This window comes from Typopeltis vanoorti, chromosome 2 (assembly GCF_054136105.1).
Source record: "Typopeltis vanoorti isolate ZY-2024b chromosome 2, IOZ_Tvanoo_1.0, whole genome shotgun sequence".
In the NCBI taxonomy this organism is placed as follows: domain Eukaryota; kingdom Metazoa; phylum Arthropoda; class Arachnida; order Uropygi; family Thelyphonidae; genus Typopeltis; species Typopeltis vanoorti.
Window position 1 is genome coordinate 48,724,404 of NC_143550.1, and position 20,439 is coordinate 48,744,842.

The following is a 20,439-nucleotide window of genomic DNA, read 5'->3' on the forward strand; positions in this document are numbered from 1 at the left end:
AGAAACTCAAAGATCGGAATCAAAGAGTTTCATGCCAAATATAGTAACTATAAATGTATCGGCGACTACTAGCGTAAGCTAAAGCACGTAGTTCAAGTACAAACTAGGGCAACTCGTTGCAAAGGTAGAGAAAGTTCTGATTGTTATTCTTAGTATTTTCCATAATGTAAAACCAATCTCCTAGGAGATGTTATACATTATGGTGGGAGGTCACTACCCAGACCGGTTTCAATCTTTATTTGAGATCTCATCAGTGACTAGCTAGACCAAAGTATAATACTAAGGGTATAGTGAAAATAGCTTATATACTCTGCTATACAAGTTGTCAAAAGGGTGCACCCATAAATTATTTAAAATAAAGAGCCAATAGGTTTCATTTTGGCAATGTAAAACATTATTTAAATTAAGGGGATATTAAATCCCACATTGTTTTAAAACGGAATAAGAAACTCAAAGATTGCAATCAAAGAGTTTCATGCCGAATATAGTAACTATAAACGTATCAGCGACTACTAGCGTAAGCTAAAACACGTAGTTCAAGTACATAGTACAAACTAGGGCAACTCGTTGCAAAGTTGGAGAAAGTTCTGCCAACTCGTATAGCAGAGTATATAAGTATATTAAGAGCTAAGCTATGCATAAAAGTAGTTAAACAAAAGTCATAGGAAGACTTTGGTGAGAATATAGAAAATAAATATCAGGAAGGTGGCAAAATGTCTGGAGGCTATTGAAAAATCTCAGAAATAGAAAGAGGTACTGTAAAAGGAATCAAAGATGATAAAGGTGAAATGAAAATGGAAGATAAAGATATTCTAGATGTTTAGAGTAAATATTCTGAAAGACTGTTAAACAGATCAAGCAGTGACAGAACCATACTAGAAAATTTGCAGGAAGAATGCAAAGAGGAATACATATCAGTACTTGAGTTAGAAAAAGCCATCAAAAACTTGAAATGTGAAAGGGCAGCTGGAGTAAATGATACGTGACTGGAAATGCTACATATGGTGGTATGAAAGTTTTGCAGAGGCTACAGTACATAATTTGGAGTGTCAAATTCCAGATTATTGGAGTAGAACTGGAGTAGTTCTCATCTATAAAAAAAGATAATAAAGCTGAATGTGAGAATTATAGAGGAGCTTAATCTATAAATCTTACCTGGAATTAAGTGTTCCAGGTGAGATTTACACAAGTATAAAACTCAACTTTCTTTCCATAATCTTTCTCAACTTCTTTTCAAGAAGTTGAGAAAGATTGTGGAAGAGAAACGCAAAGACAAACTAGCTAGGTTCAGGCCAAATAGAGATTGTCAAGATCAGATTTTCACTTATACAAGAAATAGTTGGGAAATCATGGGAATATGACAAGGATCTGTACTTTAGTTTTGTAGATTTGGGAAAGGCAGATGACAAGGTGCCCAGAGAAAAGGTTTTCAAGCACTACTGTTATATGGGGTAAATTGCATTGTACAAAGCAATATAAGTTGCACAAGGATGCACATGCCTCTTTTATTCATCATCTATATGGATCACATGAAAGAAAGTAGCATTAAGACATGCTATTAGACACTATTAGAATTGAACGTGTCAAACTTCGTTCTTTGCTCTGTGTAGATGATGATGATGTACTCCTAAACATCTCTAGTGCAAGTCTCCAGGATATTCTAACTAAATTGAATAACAGCTATAACAAATTTGGCATGAAAATCAGCAATAAAAATACCAAAACTATGAAAAAAAGGCAGGAACATAGAAAACTTCAGCTGTTCTGAATGGAGATCCCATAGAACAAGTAAAACATTTCACCTATTTAGGTACAGTTTTTAGTGAAGATGGCAAGTTAAATCTGAAAATAGACAACAGAAATAAGCAAAGCTGGTATGGTGAGTAGCCAACTGAATAAATTTATATGAAATAATAGAGAAATTATCCAAAACACCAAACTACCAGTATATAGGACAGTTTTCAAGCCAGTTTTAAGTTATGGATCTGAGAGTTGGATTAGAAATAAAGCACTTGAACAAAGACTAGAAACCGTCAATATGAGGATTCAGCAGCAGTAATCTAAGGTGGTATGGCCACTAAAATCAAATGGGTGAGGAATGGTTCTTAAAATAGCTGTTTGATGTGAAGATGGCCAAAAAAAGACCTAGAGGAAGACCAAGGGCTAGGTGGATTGATTCAGTGAAGTGTCTTAAAATCACGAAAGGTTAGATATGACAATATCACAGTGCTCACAAATAATAGACTAATTTGGAGGAAAATTGTTGATAGGAAATTAATAATAATATAAACTTAATCATGTCTGAACCCCTCTTTAGGGTACATATCAGGAAATTGTTGATGATAATTCTGTCAGTGTGGTTACACAGCTTGTAATCTTTTTATCCCAGAATGCATAACCTTACACTTTTCTACATTAAACTGGTATCCGTTATCTTTGGCCCATGAATCCTACAAACTCTCTACACTGCATAGATTAATTGTTACTTCCTAATTCCTGTACTTAAAGTTCATCATAGCAAAAAATTGAATATCTCCCTTCAAATCATTTCCTATATCATTTGTGTACAAATTTAACAGCAACAGTCTCTGCACAGAGCCTCTGCCATATCATTAGTCATTTGCTTTATCCTGGATTCTTCTCCCCAGTGCATTAGTCTTTTGTATCTGTCCCTCAGCAATGCTTTTATTCAATTCCACTGAATTTTCCATTCCCAGTTTGCATAACTGAATTCCATATGGTATCCTCTCTAAGCTTTCAAAAAAATCCAGCAGTATCATTGTTTAATCATTCCCCTTATCCTACTCAGCTGACATTATTATAAAAAGTTATTAAATTACTAAGGCATTATCTGGAATTCTCAAAGTCATGCTGTCCCCATAGAGAATCATATTCTTATCTACTTATTTCTGAATTCTGTCTTTGAAGCTCCAAAGCTGTGGTAGTACCAACAAAAGCTGGTTCTACTACCACAGCTTTGGAGTTTCTTTTTTGCATTGAAACTTTCGTTCTCCTTCCACTCTCTTAGGACTGTACCAGAACAGACATTTTAGTTGACCAGCTTAGTCAGAGGCAATGTCAGTTCCTTTGCATATTCTCATAATATGTAGGCTAATATCCTATTTAATCCCACAACTATATTTGCATCGAAATTCTGCAATATCCTCGCTTGGATGATAGATTCATGCAAAGTGGTCACTCAATAACCCAACTATTTTTTCTGCTTTTGTTATATTACTACCATCAGCACTCTTGAAAGATATACTTCCTTAGTTATTCTTCTTCTTACTTGTCACATAGCAAAATAACTCTTTGGGATTTCCTTTGGCCTGTGTAGCTAATTTATTCTCATAATCTGATTTTACCTTCTTTGTCATGGTGATCACCATTCTTGCCTGAGAATTGTATCCATGAACTTGCTCATTACCTTTTCCCTTATAGCAGTTCCTGCTTAACAATAATATTAACTCATCTGATTCCTACCTAATTAATTCTCTTGACCTAAGTATACAGTCTGATATTGCTTCCTTCAGATACCCCTTGACCATCTCCCAGGCACCATAACATGATTCCCTTTCAGATTCTTACGTGAAGGCATTGTTCTGAGTTTTCTCTTAAGTTTGTCATTGTCACCTACCCTATAATTCTCTATATAACCCTTCCTAATTGAAAATTCCATGTTTGACAACCTCCCAAGTCAAGACTGCATGATCACTCTCTCTCCAGTTGGAAGTAACATTGTTAAGTGGTATATGGACAGATCTTTTGATCCTTATGTGACCAGATTGGGCACTCTCAAATCCTTGAGTCCCTTAGCAGGTGAATAAATTCCATTTCCTTTCCTTTCCTGTAGTTGATGTTGCCCATATAATCGCTCATTATGCTGATTTGCTGATATATATATATATATGTCTTCTACATCATCCCTTGCACACCCTGGCTTATAACAGCAACCAGCCATATATTTTATCCTATCGGCTCTCTCTTTACACCAGATTGCCTCCAATGAATTGCCATCTGCATCATCCCTTTCTTCCTGATCTCCTACTCTTTTTGGCTGCATTTTATTTGCTATTGTTATATTTCTGTTAAAGAGATAGTTAATTTTATTTCATCTCTATAAAGAGATTTTTATTCTAAATGTTTAGTATTTGCACAATGGTTCAATTCCAATTGGTGCAATGACTTTTAACTATTTCTTTTAGAATCCAGAAAATCAACTCAAGAAAAAATTTTAAACAAATTATATGCATTTAATGAAACTAAAACATTATATACATTGAGTTTGAGGGAAGATTGGATTTGTATAAGAGGGATGGCCTAACCTGAATTTGTTTGGTATCGGGAGTCTGGAAAAGCTATTAACTGGTATAAGACCTAACACAGAGAGTCAGGAAAACTAAATTATAAAGGGAGGAATGATGTTGAATATGAGTGTAAGAGCGAAAACGGTATATAACTGTGTTAATGATGGGAATGGGATTTGTCATGGGAATGTTAACGAGGTGAGAACGATTTCGGGTTTGTGTTCGTCCGGTTCGGACCAATCATATATGTGCAAAGATGTCTACATGTGTAAAGCGTTAGAGAAGAATAGAGATCTGCAAGTTGTCCAATTGGGTCAGGCAGACTGCAAACAAGGGTATACTAAAGAACATGAAGGTAGATTATTATGTCTGTACACGAATGCTAGGAGTATCAGAAACAAAGGGGTAGAGTTTGTTGCCTTAGTCAATATGTTGCGACCTCAGATTGTAGGAATTAGTGAGACTTGGCTATCAGAATCAGACCTATTAACTGGTATCGAGTGTCATGGGTACAGTATTTTTAGGAAGGATAGAGTGGATAAGAGAGGATGGGACATGCTGCTAATGATATTGGATGACCTAAATCCAGTTAGAGTTGAGCCCTATGAATGTAGTAATACTACTAACAACATTTCACGTGGCAATGAGTTTGAAGCCATCTCGTGTGAGGTGGAATAAGATAAATTACACAGTGGGGTGTTGCTACAGACCTGGTGGATCAGTTGCTGGTGATGAAGAAATGCATCATCAAATAGAAAAGGTGAGCACAAAAAGAGTAATCATAATGGAAGACTTTAATTATACAAATATTGATTGGGTAGCAGCAGAATCTCATGAGAAGAATGAAAATGCATTTATTGAGCTGTTTCGGGACAACTTCCTCACGCAGCATGTGACAGAAGGAACTCGAGGTCAAAGAGTGTTAGATTTGATTATAGTGTCAGAGGGCATTTCAGTTAAAGACGTAACTATTCTACTTCCAGTTGGTGACAGCGATCATGCAGTACTCACTTGGGAAGTGACTAAGTTTATGAATGTTCCATTCAGAAAAGGTTACATGTTGAACTACAAGGCAGGAAATTATGACCAACTAAGGAGTATACAGAGTTCAGTGAAATGGGATCGGTTGCTGAATGGAAAGGATATCGACAGTGTATGGAAAGCATTTAAACAATATTTAAATGATGTGATATCAGAATATGTCCTGAGAATTCGAAGAATGAATAGAGTAGGAGTCAAATGAATGTGTAATCTTATTGAGCAAGAGATTCGTAAGAAAAGGACGATGTGGAAGGAATACCGTTTGCATAAGGATGACGTCCGTTATGAACGTTACAAGCAGCAGGCTAGAATAGTCACAACTGTTGTACGGAAAGCAAAGTCTGATTATGAAAAGAAACTGGCTCTGCGTGCAAAAGACAATCCACAAGAATTCTATCTATATGCTGCAAGTAAAAGAAAGAATGAATATGAAATAATAACTCTTCTAAATCCAGATGGAGTGAGGGTTACTGATGCAGAAGAGGTTGTTCAGTTAATGAGTGCCCATTTCATTAAAAGCTATCAACCTAGTGAACGTAACATTCAGCTCACTGTTATCTCTTCATTAGATGAAGAAACACAGGTGTGTGTGAGGCCGAGGTATTAGAGCTGTTGCACAAACTGAATAAGAATTCAGCAATAGGGACTGATGGAATATCAGCATGTGTGCTAAAAGAGTGTTCAGCTGAATTGATCATTCCTTTGACCAGGATGTTTAATATGAGTCTCAGAACAGGGAAGGTTCTGCAGGAATGGCAGGAATGTATGGTAATTCCATTGCATAAGGGTGGTGCAAAGACCGATGTATCAAACTATCGACCAATTAGTATCTCAGGAGTGGTGGTAAAGATTTTAGAAAAATTAGTTAGGGCCCGCATTCAGAAATGGGTTGACAGTGAATCTCTACTTTGCAATGAACAACATGGGTTTACTAAGGGAAGGTCATGTTTTAACAACTTTCTCACATTCTATGACAATGTTACCATTCACTAGACAAGGGGAATGGATACACCATGATACTTTTGGATTTTGCTAAGGCTTTTGACAGAATACAACATGACAGACTGCTGCATAAATTGGAGAAAATGGGTTTGGGTTATACAACATTAGCATGGATAAGAGGATGGCTGACTGACAGATATCAAAAAGTGGTATACGGGGATCTGAGTCTGCAAAGTTTAAGGTAACAAGTGGTGTACCACAAGGATCAGTGCTTGGTCCACTGTTATTCAGTTTGTACATTAATGATATTGGGAAGGATTTGACAAGCGACATACAGTTATTTGCTGATGATGCAAAGATAGGCAGAGTAATCATGAATGCTGCTGCTGATATGCAGTCCTTGCAGAATGATTTTTTATAAGCTGGAATTGTGGGCATGGGAAAATGGGTGTCAGTAAATGTAAAGTCATTCACTTTGGCATGATTACCTATCCAATGTCGTATTATATTGGTGGGATTAGGCTAGAAGAAACTGATGAGGCTTGGGATCTTTGAGTGTCATTATATAGGAAGTTGAAGTTCAGGGACTATGTGGCAAAGATTGCAAATACAACTCAAAAGATAATTACAATGCTCAATCGAATGTTCACATGTAAAGATAAGGATGTTATTTTGCCTCTCTACAAGGCCTTGATAAGACCTCACTTGGACTATTGTGTGCAGGTCTGGTCTCCTGGTTTCCGATGTGATTCTGATATATATTGGAGAGAGTACAAAAGCGAGTGTTAAAAATGATATCAGGATTGTGGAATACTGATTATGAAGACAGGTTAAGAATTTGTAGATTGCAGACACTAGCAAATAGGAGAAAGAGGGGTGATATGATTGAGATTTACAAACTGCTGAAAGGTTCATACAAGATTTCAATTGATGGGATTTTTCAATTTATGGAGGGTGGGGAAAGGATGAGAAGGCATCCTTGGAAGCTGAGAATGAAGGGTGTAAGAGCAAGATTTTTCTCTCAGAGGGTGGTGCATGATTGGAATGGATTACCATTGGATGTTGCGAGTGCAAGCAGTGAATGAATTCAAAAATAAGTATGATAGCTGGTGTGTGTAGTATGTGGCCTCCCTCGATGAGTCTCTGACTCCCTGGAGGTCTCTCTTCATAATAATAATAATATACACTTTAAATAAAATCACATAACTACAAAAATAACTGAATCCAAGGCCTTTGAAAATAAATCTACACTTTAGAGATTTTCTTATCCAAAATTGTTAAAATCATTCACTCTCTGACTCATTCTATTATTGGAATTGTTTGACATATACTTAATCATGTCTACCAGACTAAACGCCTTGTTTTCACAACAACAAACATGTTCATCAGTGTCAGTTTCCTTGTTAGGCGATTTCCGAGAATATAAAATTTTTCTTCTTCTTTTCCATAGGATCCTTTCTTATCTCCCTTATGTAGCATACAATATTATTCCACCTGTCTCACTGAAGTATAAATATTCTTACCTCTTGCAGTTCTATTTGATGCACAATTTACTAAATTTAGCACCAGAGAAAGAAGTTTCTTCTACTACTTCATAAACAGCATATTTAAGTTGAGCTCTTCATGTTAAGCCACTTTACAATTTCAAATTTCACCAATTGCTTTTTCCATAGCAATCTAGTGTCTTTTAAGGCAGAAGATGAAATTTTCCATTTAGCATTTCTTCAAACATTCAGTTTGAACACCAACTGCAATATCTTCTTTTATTTACTAAATACTTGACAGTCACAACCCCTTCAGTTTAAAGTCTCACAGTTCTACAATTCCTTTTCAGAATCTTATATTAATATTCTCTCAACTGTCACGTAAAACTTAAAAAACTTCCTAAGACCAAAATTCTCTGATTTGCATTCTTAAACTTCATTAGCTCTCACTTGTTTTCCTCATTACCCTGATACTGAACTCTGTCAGCTGTCAATCACCCATCAGACTCCTCGGTGAGCATGCACACTCCATAAATGGCAAGTGAGAAGTTATGTATAATGGCTGACACATTGTCTCTGTTAGCGTAAACAGAATGTCTAAACAAACCACCACAAATATCTCAACATTTAACAATTTTATATTACAGTAACAAATTTGAAAGCAACACAACTTCAGAATCTAGTAAGTACATCAAAATTTAAAATGCTTTACATTTCATTTTGGGAATAATAACATCAATAACGGGTACATCGCAAGTGCTGATGTACATGTTATAAAGCCTAACTAATACTATATTAACAAAGAGACATAATTGTAATATTTATAATTATAAATTATGATTATTTTTACACTATCATTAGCATTATTCCCTTATCCTTTCCTATTTTCTGTATTCTTTCTCTGAAAACACTATACCCCCCCCCTCACTTTCTATCCCTGTAACTACATCTTCTGTCAGCCAAGTTTTGGTGGTATTGCATCAACTAATGCTAGAAACGTCAACCTCTTATTCCTGATACTTTTGGCATTGGTATACTTTTGTCTGTGGGTAGAGTTTAAGGCATTTCAAACATCTCCTTTTAGGGAGATGTTTGAAATCTTTGAGGACTTTCAAACATCTCCCCTAAAGAAATCTGCCAGGAAATGGGGGGTAGGGGGGGGGAGCATGGCTGCACCCTCTATCCATCTGTAGAATTTTCCTTGCCAAATGAAATAGCCTGAGTTTATGGGGAACTGAAAAAAACAGAGCTTAGGTATTGGGAGGAAATTAGCTTGGATTAGGTTAAAGGTGTCTTTAAATGGGATGTTCATGAATAAAGAGAAGTTGTCGAACTGACATTAATTCATTGTTGAGGAGGGTGAGGTCTTGTATACTGGACTTAAAGTGGTCTGAGCTTTTTTATATGGGAAGAAGTGTTGGCAATAATGTGAGAGAGCACTTTAACTAGTTTCTAGGTGAGTGAGTCTGTCACCTACAATTGGGCATAATGGTATGTTTTTTTTTTATATATGTTTTTGGAATCCCATATATTGGAGGCAGGAGGAGGTGGACAAATCATAGGTTTTTTATCTGTTTGTTAGTCGGATCATAGTTTAACTGGCACTGGTCTCTTAGATGGGTGGCTACTTTTTGAGCATAATCTCAGGAGTAGAGAACTACAGTTGCATTACCCTTATCTTCTTTTATGATTATTATTTTTTTTGAAACTCAGGAAGGCCTTTAAATTCCATGTTGGGCAGGCAGTAATTATTAATTACTTTTCATCTGTGCTTGCACATTGGCTACATCTACACTACTCACTACACCACAAGTGAGTAGTGTAGCCAACAATAGTTGGCTACACTAGTGAGTAGGTTGTGGATTCCATGCTCAGAGTGTATGAAATCTTTGGTCAGGAGTATACTAACTGTACTGAATATACTCATTGCATCACTGGTACTTATCTTGAGGACAACAGGTATGCTGTGTTGAGTGGTGGAGGCTTTGGTAACTTTTTTACAAACCCCAACTCAACATCACCAGAGTTAAAGATCGGTACTATCAACGTAAGAAGCCTGAATGGCAAAGAAATGGAGCTAGCTGAGGAATTAGATAAGTACCAGATCGACATAATAGGGGTGACTGAAACAAAAAAGACCAAAACTGGTGAGATCTTTCTGAGCAATAAATACAAAATGTTATATTCAGGCAATAACAATCAAGGAAAAGAAGGAGTAGCCATAGTATTCAACACAAAATACGAGGCTAATCTTCTTGAATGGCAGTCAGTCTCAAGTAGAGTAATGTGGGCAAATATGAGAATGGGGAACTGGACAATGAGACTTATTTGTGCCTATGGTCCCACAGAAGGTTCTACTAAGGTAGAAGTGGAGGAATTTTTTGAGGCTTTAGAAAAAGCAACTGACACAATGAAAAATGAAAAGTTGGTCCTTGTTGGGGATCTAAATAGTAGAGTAGGAAATGATTGTGAGACATACAAAAATATTTGGGGAAAATTTGGAGAAAAGAGCAAAGCTAATAATAATGGCAAATATCTGTTGGATTTCTGCTCAGGACATGGACTGGTTATTACTAACACCATGTTCCAACATAAAAATGTGCACAAATTCACATGGAGAGAAGAGGCTAGGAATAAGAAAAGTCTCATTGACTATGTTATTGTTGATAGTGATGTTTTCTCCCTGGTGCAGGACACCAGAGTGTACAGAGGATTTGAAATTGGAAGTGATCACTATTTAGTCTTGAGCAGGATAAAATTGAATTTCATATTGAAAAGAATAACATGTAAGAAAGTTTTAAAGCGAATAAAAGTTGAGCAGCTCTCAGATGTAAACTGTAGACTAAAATACAGAAATATTATTGAAAAGAAAATGAAAGAGTTTGAGAACAGGAATCAAACCTTGGAGATTCAGTGGCAAACTCTGAAGGAAACATTGATTGATTCTGCCAGAGAGGCATGTGGTGAGGTTGTGTGCAAAGATAAAAAAATCAGAACTCCCTGGTGGACACAGGAAGTTAAAGAGGCAGTGAAGGAAAAGAAGAAAGCATATCAAAAGTTCCTGGCAAATAAGTCAGCTTTTACTCTTACAGAATACAGAGACAAATGTAAGAAAGCTAAACAGTGTGTAAAACTAGCTAAACAAAAGTCATGGGAGGACTTTGGCAAGAATATAGAAAATATATATCAAGAAGGTGGCAAAATATTCTGGAGGTTGTTGAAGAAGCTTAGGAATGGAGGAAAGAGTGCTGTAAAAGGAATTAGAGATGATAAAGGTGAAATGAAAACAGGAGAAAAAGATATCCTTGAAGTATGGAGTAATTACTTTGAAAAACTGCTAAATGAAACAAGCAGTGATGACAGCACAGTGATAAAAAACACTGACCAGGCATGCAGTCAGGAATACATATCCATACTTGAAGTAGAAAAAGCCATCAAAGGCTTGAAATGTGGAAAGGCAGCAGGAGTAGATGATATTCGACCAGAAATATTGAAGTATGGTGGTATAAGAGTCTTACAGTGGCTGCACTGCATAGTTCAGAAAGCCTGGACAGAGGGACGAATTCCCGATGATTGGAGTTGAGCTCTCATAGTACCCATATATAAAAAGGGAAATAAAACTGAATGTGAGAATTACAGAGGTATTTCCCTACTGAGTGTTCCTGGCAAGATCTATGCAAGTATACTTGAGAAACGGTTGAGAAGAATTGTGGAAGAAAAGCTTGGTGAAGAACAAGCTGGATTCAGGCCAAATAGAGGCTGTCAGGATCAGATCTTCACTTTACGACAAATAGTCGAGAAAGCATGGGAATATAACAAAGATCTGTATTTAAGTTTTGTCGATTTGGAAAAGGCATATGACAAGGTGCCAAGAGAGAAGCTATTCAATACGCTGCAGTTATATGGTGTCAATGGGGCATTATATCAAGCAATACTTAGTCTTTATTTGAGTTGTGAGTCAGCAGTTAGAATTGAAGGAAGTACAGGAAGATGGTTTAATGTTGAATCTGGTGCGAGACAAGGATGTACATTATCCCCTCTGTTATTCATTATCTATATGGATCACATTATGAAGGAAAGTGGTATTAAACATGATATCAAAATTGGAGATGTTAATGTCAGCTCTTTGCTTTATGCGGATGATGTTATACTTGTAAATAAATCCGCTACAAGTCTGCAAGATTCTCTGACTAACTTGAATAGCTGTTGTAATAGATATGGTATGAAGGTCAGCAATAAAAAGACAAAGACAATGAAAATAGGCAGAATCATTGAAAATGTCAACTGTGTTGTGAATGGAGAACCTGTGGAACAAGTAAAACATTTCAGCTACTTAGGCACAATTTTTACTGAAGATGGTAAACTAAATATAGAAATAGACAACAGAATCAGCAAAGCTGGTATCGTGGGAAGTCAATTGAATAAATTCATATGGAATAAGAAAGAAATTAGTCGGAACACTAAATTAGCTGTATACAAGACTGTGTTCAAACCAATTTTAACTTATGGATCTGAGAGCTGGGTCAGAAGTAAAACACTTGACCAAAGACTAGAGACCGCAGATATGAGAGTCCTGAGAAAGATTAGAGGCGTGAACAGATGGCATCAATGGCAATATCATATTAAAAATGAGGATATTAGGAAAGAACTTGACATTGTCAGCATCCAGGAATGCGTTAGCAGAGCTAATCTCAGATGGTATGGTCACTTAAATAGAATGGGAGAGGAAAGATTAGCAAAACAAGTGTTCTCTGCCAGGTTGGCAGGAAAACGACCCAGAGGAAGACCAAGATATAGGTGGATTGATACGGTACAAAGTGCCTCAGACGATAGAAATATAAGATCTGATAATGTTGGAGTCTTGACAAGTAACAGACTGATTTGGAGGAAAATTGTAGATAGGAAGTTAGTAATGATGTAATTTTTTCATGTAGTACTGTCATATCCTGTACACCCCTTGAGGGTACATGGCAGGAATTTGATGATGATGATGATGTTGTTTAAGGAAATTAGTAGCAGAGACGATATAATGGCTAAATAGTTTACTCATTATTTATAGTATTATGTCAAAGTTAAATTGATATCAACTGGGGAATACTTATAATTAGTTTAAATGAAATAAACACTGCACAGTGAAATAATAAACATAGGTTTAATAATTCCTATATTTCAACTGTCACAGAGACATCTTCAGGGATATAATATTAAAATTGTATTATATAAAACAATAAGTGAGAGAAGTTACACGATAAGCCTAAAGTCATGAGGGGGCACTCTCTGTAGGTGCAGTTGGTTAGCTTTGGCTGTTGGGTGGGAGACCTAAGAATTAATGTTTCTGTAATCTTGGGAAGTTTGACACAGCCATATTTATTTATTTTAATCTTTTATGTGGCTCCAACCTGCTAAAGGTTTATTTGTAAATCTATAGCACATTTGTACCATGAGTGGGCTAAGGATTTTTTTTTCTATTTTTACTGATTTTATATATTTTTTGTATATATTTTATGCAGTCTCGAAACCCTGCTCTAGAACTCACACGTGGAACATTTTCAAGCCACTTCAGGTCTCCAGTAAGCAGGGTGGTGGTCTCACACCAGGTAATGAAATTCATCTCCTACCTAAAGACAATCACAAACATCCATGTCCAAAATGGTATTAGAACCTGTAGCCTGTTAGTTGGAGAACAGATACACTAACCACTCAGCCAACCAAGCCAATTTAGATTAGGTTGGTTTTTTAAATCTACTGCTGATTCAAAAAATGGATCTTTCAGGTTTGTATTTGCTGCAATGAAGTATGGTAGTGATTTTTTTTTTTAAAAAAAGATTCTGTGCAAGTGTCCAAGGTATGGTCAAGAAGACATGACTCACCATAGTTCTTATGGCAGATGTTGACAGATCTTCCAGCTTGACCATAATATAAGTTGCAACAACAAGGAACCTGAAAATCTGGAACAGAGAGGGGAAAGGGAAGTCAGCTTCAAATGAAGTTTGAAAGTAGTGCAAAGTTTCTTTACAGTTCTGGCTGGTTTTTCTGAGATGCCCCAGATATAGCAAATAGTAATTAGCATTACTGTAATCTATATGTTGAGATGGATGAAAGAACAACTATTTTGTTAATCTTTTTGACACTAGCTATTGGATAGCTAAAGGTCTAGCAAATAAAGGAAAGTTTAGCTGTGAGATAAACCTGCTTGTAACAGAGATTGGACTATCTGTTGACAAGGGTTTTAATAATACCATATCATTAGTGTGTGTATATCTCTATAAACTGAGAAAGAAAGAGTGCCATTAGGAAGATGTGTGATTAGAGTGTCCAGAGAAGGCATGCTATTGTTATTTTCTTTTTCTTTAGTGATCTGTATTCTGGAATGCTGACTCTTGAGATGGAGGAGGAAAGAGTCTAATATGTCTGAGCCATGTGCCATATTGAAAACACATCATCACTCATATCCAGATAAAAGGTTTAAGAATGGTAATATCAAAAGTATGTTTTTTAAAATGCTCCTTATAGGAATTGGCTAGAGGAGGAGAACACATGACTGTACCCTTTATCTGTTTATAATGGTATCCTTCCAAATGAAGTAACTGGTATGGATGGCAAATTGAAGAGAACAAAGATGTCAGGAGGGGAAAAGATCTTTCATTCAAAGTGCCCAAAAGGGGATGGGTATTGGAAATAAAAAGGTTACATTGAAGCTCATCATGATAACAGTATAATTTAAAACTAAATTTTGGATTTAAGACTGCTCATTTAGCATTCATTATCAATTAATTTATTAATTTATTAAATTCATTATAAATAAATCAATTGTTTACATTCGGCCATGTAAAAACTTTTTAAGCCACTGACGATAGTCTGTTAATTTCAGACTCAAGTACAGGTAACCCTCGTATGACGCAGATGTTAGGTTCCACAGAAATGCCGCATTATATAAATCGCGTTATGCAAGACTCAGATCACATAGAAAAAGTAGGGTTATGTTCCGAAATCGTTTTTTTTTTTTTTTTAATTACATAAACAACAATCACATATTGAACAAAAATATATTTTTATGTAATTTAGGTAATTCATGTAAATTAAGAAAACATATAAACTATGAAACAAATACATAGTATAAACTTATAAAAATTGCAAATTATACATCAACTTCATTGCACATAATGCATAAATGTTTTAGGCAAAATAAAATAAAGTGCATATTTTAATCTTTCATAGCACGGGGACTTGAGGATCGGTTAATAAACATTGGTCTGTCATGTAATCACCTGATGCATTATTACAAAACAGTATAATTCTATCTTTGGAAACTTTGAATCCAATAGCTGATCTTTCATTTTTCGAAATATAGGCACGTTTTTGCATTTTTTTTTTTTTTGCAATATAACCCAGATTCATTCGCATTGAACACCTGGTCTGCACTATAAATGTTTATAAACTTTGAGAGCTTTTTGTTTAATAAGATTTCCATCCAAAGTAATTTTCTTTTGAGTGCAATCTTCTATCCAAATCATTAGAGATTTCTCCATTTTTTTTCCCATTAGAATATCACGTGCACGAGCGTGCGCTTTGCACTTATCATTGACCCAGCAATAAACACTTTCTCGGATTTTATTTTCATTTTGTTTAATTGTTTGAATTGTTGATTCATTTGAATTCAAAGTCCTTGCAACATCTCCTAGTTTTTCTCTATTTTTCAACTGATCGATGATTTTAATTTTTTTACGAGAAATGAATTTTCTTCTTAATGTTGGTTTTTTCCTTTCGTTGAAGTTTGTGGCCATTACTATAAAAATATTTTTTTTTACATAAAAAAAGAATTACGTGTTAATTATATATGTAACTCACTACAAAATAAAGTACTCAGCTTGAGATTAACACACTTATGATTTTAATATGCTTTCCTGGCAGAAAATGAAGACAGTTTTCAACAATAAACACTTTATACAGTAAACAATTGACGTACATGCATGCTAAAGAGTATTTCCCATAATATAAATTCGTTACTTATAACTACATGTGTGATACGGGCAGACGCAAATTTAACGAAGATAAAATTTGATTTAAAGTCGCACGGTGAAAAACATATGAAAAGATAAATGGTTACTACAATTTGTAGACCACGTTGTACAAGTACCCGTGTTATACGAGGGCTACCTGTATATGTCAGTACATTTAATAAATATAACACAAAATGAACCTTCCAGAATAAATCTTTCCTTTCCTCTGAAAATTTCAAAATTTCCATAACAATTCCTTACTTCTGGACTATGAAAGAACCACAAAAAAGAGCCACCCAAAAGAGAGAACTTTTTCTCTTTTGGGTGGCCATGGTGGCACACCCTCATCATCATTTTAGTGATCTGTAAAAGTTTCTAATTATTTGATAAAAAAAAAAATAATGTGGTTACTGTATATTGTAAAGCATTATAAGAACTTTCAAGAATGCTCTGACAAGCATTTGGAATATTTTTCCTTCTAAAAAAGAACCTTGCACGCGCACGCACACACACACACACAATGACTCCAACATTAAGATTTGGAGACAATATACACTTGGTCGTCAACTTACGACCGACTTCTGTTCTGGCTGACAGGTCGTATGTCGGCCATATATTTATTAACAGTATTCTTTAACCTTTCTAATCTTTTTATCATCTTATAAATATTATAATCTTTTAAATTTATAATTATGTATTGTACATAATGTGAAAAATAATACTGTACATACTGTACTGTAAACACAAAAATATAATCTAAAATTAATGTAAAAATTAATACAAATGAAATTTACAAAATCAATTTTTAATCTTTGCTTGTGCTGGGTTGTGGATCGTCAGGGTCATGTTCTTGGGTTGAGGTAGGAGATGTTCTCTTGATGAAGAACATGCTGAGCTTTGTTTGAACAGTTTGTTTCTTTTTTTCTTCATATATCTCATGATAACAACGCACAGCATCTTGAATGATACGCTCAACCTTTGTGAATTGTTCGACATTAGGGTCCATTACTTCAAAACTGGCGAGAGCTTTATTCAGTTGCAAAAAAGAATCCGATAAACTCTTTGCAGTGAATTTCTTTTCTGCCTCCTCTTCTTCCTCTCTCGCTTTTTCTTCTGACACTCTCTGTGCTTCCAATTCAGTGAACTCTTTATCCAAAAGTTCTTTTATTTCACAATCTAGCAACTCCTCTATATCTTCTATTTCACATTCTAATTTAAGATTTTTTGCAAGTTTAACTATTTTTTCTGTAATCACTTCCAGTTCCTCTCCTTTTACAAATCCTTCAAATGTATTTGCATAACATTTTGGACACTTTTTCCAAATTCCCAACATACAATTCTTTGTTACACATTCCATGCGGTTGAAATATTCTTGATACACTGAAGAATGTTGTACTGCTTCCAAAAGTCTCGCAAAGATAAATCAGCATTAGAATCTATCACTTCGATGGCTTGTGCGAATGTCGTTCTGAGGTAATGAGCCTTGAATGCTGAAATAGCACCCTGATCCAGGGTTGAATGAGAGCGGTTGTATTAGGTGGCATAAAAACCACCCTAACATCATGTTGAAGGTCATCCAGATGAGGAGGATGGCCAGGGGCATTGTCTATAATCAATAAAATCTTGTAAGGGATACCTCTCTCTGCACAATATTCATGAGCCTGGAGAATAAAGCAGTTCATGAACCAGTCTTTGAACAGTGCTTGAGTCATTTAAGCTTTAGGGGTTTGAACGGTAGTAAATGGGTGTGCGTGCTCATTGATGTGCTTAAATGCACGAGGGTTTTCTGAACGATAAATGAGAAAAGACTTCAGCTTAAAACCTGTGGCATTCCCACCAAGCAACAAAGTCAACCGATCCTTAAAAGCTTTGAATCTTGGCATCCTTTTTGCTTCTTGGTGTATGTACGTATGATTAGGCATGCATTTCCATTGCAAGCCGGTTTCATCTATGTTAAATATTTGTGCCGGTAGATAACCTTCTTCTTTGATTAAAGATTCGAAACTATCAACGAATATTTGGGGGCTTCATCTGCACTTCCTGCTTCTCCTCTGACACGTACATTATGCAAAGCAAATCTTTTTTTTGAAATGCTTAAACCATCCAGTACTAGCCTGAAAATCTTCTGCGTAATCTTCTCCGGTGCGTGATTTTAAACTCTGAAACAGACTTCTAGCCTTTGCTTGCACTGTGCAAAGCCTCATGGGTGAATTTTTCTGTATTAAATCTTCCATCCACATAAACAACAATTTCTCCATTTCTTGGATGGGTCCCTGTCGTTGTTTGGTTAAAATTGTAGACTTCATAGGTGTGGAACCTTTCACAGCTTCCTGAATTCTTTCTTTGTCCTTAAGTATCGTCAGTACCATGGAATGTGATAACTTCAAGTCACATGCTATCGTATTCACTTTCTTTCCGCCTTCATACTTCTGGATAACTTTCATTTTACACTCTAAATCGATAGTTTTCCTTGACTTCTTAGCTGGCGTATCTGTAGATGAAGGCATTTTCCTTTTACTAGACATTTTATGGGTAGTATTTCAGTAGAATTTTAATTAATACGCCACATGCAACAGATGCTTGAAAGCGACTAAGTGTATGTGAGAGAGAGTTATCGTAAGCGGGTTATCATACAATAACTATCGTATCCCATAGTTATCGTACGCGCAGCTGCCTGATTTATTATTAATTTATTCATTAATTTATTATTATTTTTATTTTTTTTGTGGTCGTAAGTGCAGGCGGTCATAAGTCGACGACCAGGTGTAAAGCCTTCCTATGATGCTCACATTGAAGTCATCATACAGAAGGAGTTAACTGACCAAAGTGCATTGATTCTAACTTTGCAGACAGGCCTTGAATCATATGGCCATTACTCCTTTTGCCACTTTCCAGTAGTCATGATTAGCAGCTGCTACTAGTAATGAATAATAAATCCTTAAAAGGTACAAATGTGGGCTTTTAAAACTAATTGTGAGGCTGATTTTTCTTATCTACTATCCTAAAGATAAAATTCACTGTGTCACCATTTCAGATTTCTATAACATGCAAGCTTCTTTATTATATTAGGTTAAGAAGTGGGACTCTCAGAATGAATGAGAGTAAAAATTGCATAACATTTAATCAGGATGCAAAATTTCTCTCTCTCTCACACACACACACACACACACACCTTCACTACTTAATGTAAAGGTGAACACTACAGTTTTCTGTTGCTTCAGATATATCTGAGATTGTTTAAAAAATTGACAAAAGCATCATTAATTTATCCAGACTTAATGAAGATGTATTTAACTTATGTATTAAATTACATAAGTTTAGGATACCCTCCTGCATTGACAGAAAAGAAAACAACCGATCCATCATCAAAGAATGAACACTGTTGCAATCTTAACATTGGTTGGAAACTCCTGAATTTGAATCCCACCATCAGAGTGCAAATAAATTTTTGGTCTCTTCTATTGAAGCTGGATTAGCCAGTCTATATGAAGAGTAGAATTTTTTCCTCCTGCAAAACAGACACATCAAGGTTTGAACACAAGCAGACAAAAGATATAATCCACTTACCGAGGCTATCATAGCATCCATCCATTTCAGTCCTCTTAACAAGTAACCAATATGCACAATTTCATAATATCACTAGTTAGTCATCTTCTTCCTTTGTATAACATAACATATTTATTGTTGACTACATGTTGATCTATTTGTAACAGCAAATAAAATGCTGTATTTATTAAAATGGCTTACTTTTAATTAATTTTAATTTCCTGGTAGTTCTCTCTCTCTAATTCATTACACCTCTAATGGATTGCAGACATCTACGGACTAGTACCATTAGTAATTGCTTTGCCCTCTTCAGAATAATTAATTTGGACAACTATCTATCTATTTATATATATATATATTTTTGTTGTTGTTTTAATTAATTTTTAATATGAATCTCGTGCATGAAAGGCTGTAAACTTATAGCTTAATAAATACAGCAAATAAAATGCTGTATTTATTAAAATGGCTTACTTTTAATTAATTTTAATTTCCTGGTAACTTTCTCTCTCTAATTCATTACACCTATAACGGATTGCAGACATCTACTAACTAGTACCATTAGTAATTGCTTTGTCCTCTTCAGAATAATTAATTTGGACAACTATCTATCTATCTATTTATATATATATATATATTTTTTTTTTTGTTTTAATTTATTTTTAATATGAATCTCACCCATCAAAGGCTGTAAACTTATAGCACGATTAATATTACTATATCAAGAGTAGATTAAGGGTTAGATCAGTGGTTCTCAAACTGGGTGCTGCAAGTATGCCACAAGGGTGCATCGAAATTTTGAATCGTCTATTTGAAAAAAGCAAAATATTCAGTTGCCACAAATAACTAAATCAAAAACAAAAAAATTATATATTTTGATTTTAATGGATGAAGCGTATATAAAAAATATCATTTTTTGTATCACTCTTATATTATATCCTGGGATTTCATTAGATCACCACGTGTCATAGTAACTAGATATGTGATGGCACATAAATACTGGGGAAAATGAACTAATGAATGGTTAGTTGTCCTGCTGTCTGTTTTAGAATTTCTCTGTTCGGTGTGACAAGTATTATACATGATCATTTCCCCTAAACAAAAATCATGAGTCTTTTGTCA

The 20,439-nt window shown here is 35.3% G+C and overlaps 1 protein-coding gene across 1 annotated transcript in view; it reads left to right on the forward strand.

Annotated features, from left to right (window-relative positions):
* The window catches only part of LOC150108990 (arf-GAP with dual PH domain-containing protein 1-like), a 165,566-nt gene that overhangs the window by 27,745 nt on the left and 117,382 nt on the right, over nt 1–20,439 (forward strand). The gene's annotated exons all lie outside the window — the stretch shown is intronic.